This window comes from Tinamus guttatus, unplaced genomic scaffold (assembly GCF_059628265.1).
Source record: "Tinamus guttatus ecotype Peru unplaced genomic scaffold, ASM5962826v1 Tinamus_guttatus_pri_ptg000412l, whole genome shotgun sequence".
In the NCBI taxonomy this organism is placed as follows: Eukaryota; Metazoa; Chordata; class Aves; order Tinamiformes; family Tinamidae; genus Tinamus; species Tinamus guttatus.
In genome coordinates this window covers 222,514-226,876 of record NW_028288946.1, presented here as the reverse complement: position 1 = coordinate 226,876, position 4,363 = coordinate 222,514, and positions in this window count along the sequence as shown.

The following is a 4,363-nucleotide window of genomic DNA, read 5'->3' as shown; positions in this document are numbered from 1 at the left end:
ACAGGGCCTGGTGCTGGGCTCCTTCCCCCAGGCAGCAGCAGGAGCAGCCCTGCCTATTCCTCTCACCAGCTCTCTGGAGAAGGCGGCAGACGCAGGTCACTGCCCGCCGATGGGCTGCGGCTGACTCCTCACACGTCAGAGGCCCCAGCAGTCCCACCAAGGAGCCAAAGTCTTGGAAGACGCCGCCTCGCGGCAGGAGCAAGACACAGGCACAAGGTCACCGGCATCGCCACGGCCGCTGGCCCTCTCCCGACTGCAGCGCCTCAAGCCCTGGCAAAGCCGGGCAGGAACAAGGGGCCACCCACAGCCCTGGGATACCCAGAACCCGCCGCCTGCCCATGCAGAGCTCCTGGCAAAAGGTCCCCGCTCACCCTCTGCTTGCGCCTCTCTTTGCAGGTGCCCAGGAACCGCTCAACAGATGACAAGGCCAGCTGAAAGTGCCTCTCAGCACAGCGGGGCACAACTGAAACCATTCCCTACAACGCAGCAAAAATGGGGAGTCACTCTCACCACAGTGACCAGCCCTGGCCAGCTCCACTGGCCAGGCAGCTTTCCTGAGGTAATGGTAGTGAACAGAAATGCAGCAGGGCCAGAGCAGGGCACACGGAGCCCCTGAGCCCCAGGACACGCAGCACAACAAGAGGAACCCTCACCTGTGCCTCCCACAGCTCCAGGAAGTTTGCACTTTGCAGGTGTCCCAGGGTCTGCTCTTGTACGAAGCGGGGACTCCCGCAAGCTGCCAGGGCTCTGCCGAGCGCCTTGTACAGGAACCTCTGCAAGAGAAGAGGCCAGGCCCCAGCTGCAGTGACAGCCCAGCCTGGCAGGACAGGGCCAGCCCATGGCAGCCCCACGGTGCCAGCACACGCCAAGGCACCCGCAGCACCAACAGCAGCTGCTGGCCAGACTGGCCCCAGGACCAGCTTAGCCTGGAGGGGCAAAAGCGCCTTTCTGGGCAAAGAGAGAGGGCAGGGGCAAAACCAGGCACGGAGCAGAGCAGCACTGCCGACCCGAGTCCTGTCCGGAGCCCCCCAGGGTTTTGTCACCGCAGCCCTCGGGGTACGTGAACAGCAGCAACACTGCACAGGGAACAAACCTTTTCCCAGGACAGGCGTGGAGAGCAGCCCAGCTGATGGCTCATTTCCCGGCTAAGGTCAATAATCCAGACGTCGTTCGCAACAACGTCCAGTGAGGTTCGCAAGAACTAGGGTGAAGCGGGAGATGAAGTAAATGCCCCCCTGTTCCTGGCCAGGACCTTTTGCACACCCCAGGGACCCTGGAGATGGCCGGGGCAGAGCACCCTCTCGCGACTGCCCCTCTGCCCACCGGCCCCTCCTGTAACTGCCTCTCGCTCTTCCCCTCAGGAGCCATTCAAGCCCTTGGGTGCTGCACATGGCAGGAGCAGGCAGTGCCACGGCACAGGCCCCCCGAGGAGGAGGCTTCTGCCCTGGCCTTCAGCTGCCTTTATGCCCAGTCATTCTGCACGTGCTGAGAGCAGCTCTTCCAAGCAGGCAGCCTGCGTGGCCAGGGAAGGCACTGAGGCCTTGGGACCTGCTTGTGCCACTCAGTGCCTCAACAGGGAGTTCCGAGGTTCCTCCTTGCCCTTTTCCTGGGCCTGCTTGTCCCATCCATGTGTGCCCCCACAGGGATGCTGTACCTTCAGCAGAAGGCTCTCCCATTCCACCATGTCCAGGTTTCTCGCAGTTGTTCCTGCAAAGCCAGAGAAATCAGAAGCTCTTGCTGCTATTCCAGCACCGTGTCTCATGTCCCAAAGCCTCAGGCCATTGGCCTGATAAGTTCCGGCAAACATGACTGCACCCTCTCCGCCAGACTCGGTGCTGCCCTCTCCGCATGCAGCCTCTCCCTCTGTGGACACTTTACCTGCAAGGTGCTGCAGCAGCACGGGGATCTCTGCAGCCCAGCTTGCCCCCACGCTCCCGTGGATCATGCTGGGAAGCGCCTGCAGCAGCTACAGGGCTGCAGCGCCACAGCCAGTGCCTGTGTGGGGAGTCACCGCGGCCACCACCTAGGGCAGAAGACGGATGGCCTCGTGCAAGCCGCAGGAGCCGTGGCCACCCCGCAGGCAGGCGGGCAGGGAGGCTGGCATTGCCCTGGATGCCAGGAGGCAGCTGACAGACTTGCCTGAGCGCTGCCATCCCTGGGAGGAGCAGGAGCTCTGGACGGGCAGGGGCTGCCCAGGCACCCTCTGACATCCTCCTGCTTTCTCCCAGGGTGCCCTGCACTGGCCGTGGCACCATCTCTTCTGCGTCTCCCCTCTCTGCAGCCATGAAAGCTCTTTCCTGGGGCCCTGTTACTCACCAACAGGCAAACCAGCAGGGCCTGGGGCGCTGGCAGAGCAGCTGTGGACACAAGGAAAAGCCACGTGAGACGCCCAGCCCCACCAGGCCCTGCCCGCACCATGTCCCGCAGCCCCACGCACAGCTGAAGGGGACCCCAGCTGCGCCGCCTGCACCTTTGCTTCCCACCTTGCTCCTCAGACTCCAGGAGCTCGTGTGCTGCCTCCTCTTCATGGCACTCTGCTCTCTCCCACCTCTTGGCCGGTGCACACAGGCAGCGGCAGAGCGGGACCAGCATGCCCGTGTACTGGGCTGGCATCACTTACTGCAGCAGTTTGGGCCATAGGAGCTGCAGGCAAGAACAGGGCCACTGGGCACGCCGCTATTTCCACCTCTCCCTCCCAGGCCTCCTGTTATTGATGCTTCTGTGGCACCAGCGCCGCTATTTCCACCTCTCCCTCCCAGGCCTCCTGTTATTGATGCTTCTGCGGCACCAGCCCAGCCCCTGGGCCTCCCTCAGCCTCACTCTGGCTTCCTCCTCCACTTTCTCTCCCTCTCGCCCACCTGGCTTTGTGCACCTTTTCCCTCACTTTGGCTGCCTGCTTGCCGAGAGCAGCCGCCAAAACTCACCCCCGCGGACAGCTCGCCTCCCTGCTGCAAGGGGATGCCCTATGGTCCCCCCAGTCCCTATGTCTCATTTACAGAAGGCAGCCAAGACATGCCCAGCTGTGCTCCTTTCAGACACAGCATGCGCTGAACGAGCAAGGGCAGCCCTAGCTCTTCCTGGCTGCTTTAGGGGCTAAGATGGGCAGTGTCAACACACCGGGGAAAGACAGAAAGCAACAGCGTCCAGCAGCGGAAAACTCACTTTGGTCACTGCTCTGGTGGAGACATCCAGTGTGCCCAGGATGTGCCTGCACAGGCGCTGAATGGCCTTTTCTTCCTGGGCTTCCATCTCAGAAAGAGTTCCTGATGTCTGCGAGACAAAGGTGGGAAACACCCGTGGATGCCCATTCCCAGCCCTTTCAGTGCACGGTGATGGGAGGCTGCTCCCACTGCGGCACCAGCGTCATTGCTCCTGCTCACCAGGCAGAACACCCAATGCTAAGGATGCCCATGGCACCGCTGTGGCACGGGACACAGACCAGCGCCACCCTCTGCCCTTACCAGTTTGCGTGAGGAGCGGCTGAACTCAGTGAATATGTGTCCCACCACGTCCCCATGCCGAGCAGCCCGGGGCGCTGGAGCGCAGCAGCTGCCCGATGAAATGCAGGACGGCTGCTCTCACCTGGTGGAGAGGCTGCAGTCACAACCCACACCAAACGCGCGGGTTTGACGGCCTTCACAGAGCTGCAGCCCATCTGGCCAGGCGGAGACAACGAGGGAGCAGCCCTTGCTCTGCAGCTGCCACCAGACTCCGACCCCAGGCCCTGTCCTTGACTGCTGGTTTGGCCTCTCCAGCCTCTGTCCTGGGGAAAGGGCTGCTCGGCCCCTGCAGCGGTACCGTCCCTGTCCAAACCAGCTCACCTGCACTGCAGGGTCGTGGCACACGGACTGTGCCAGCTTCACCAACACTGGCATGTTCTCCCTCGCATTGGGGACTGCAAAATACAAGGGAAGGTGGGTTCTGAGGCTGAGCCTCCATTTTCAGAGGGATTTGTCACAGCTCCCCTGCTTTTTGTGCACAAATGGGGCAGAAAAGTGGGGCCATATTGCCAATTCAGAAGAAGCAGCAGCATCCCAGAAGCACTCCATTTCTCCAGCACGTGTTACTTACTGTTAAAACAGACCAGAGCCTGCAGCATTTGCACGGTTGCCACTCAATCCGCCCTGCTCCCGTCCCTCAGCTTGCAGTAGAGGAACACAATCACCTCCTCTTGGCAGATTTGGGCTGCGGGGAAGAAATTATTCTTGGCGTTAGTGGCCAGCATCCCACACCTGCCCGTTGGCAGGACAGCAGCCGGGACACGGCGGCACAGGGCCGGCTCTCCTTCCCTACCCTGCAGCACGATGCAGCGGCACAGCTCTGCTCAGTGCTCTGGGCTGGGCGGCTCCATCTCATTGCAAAG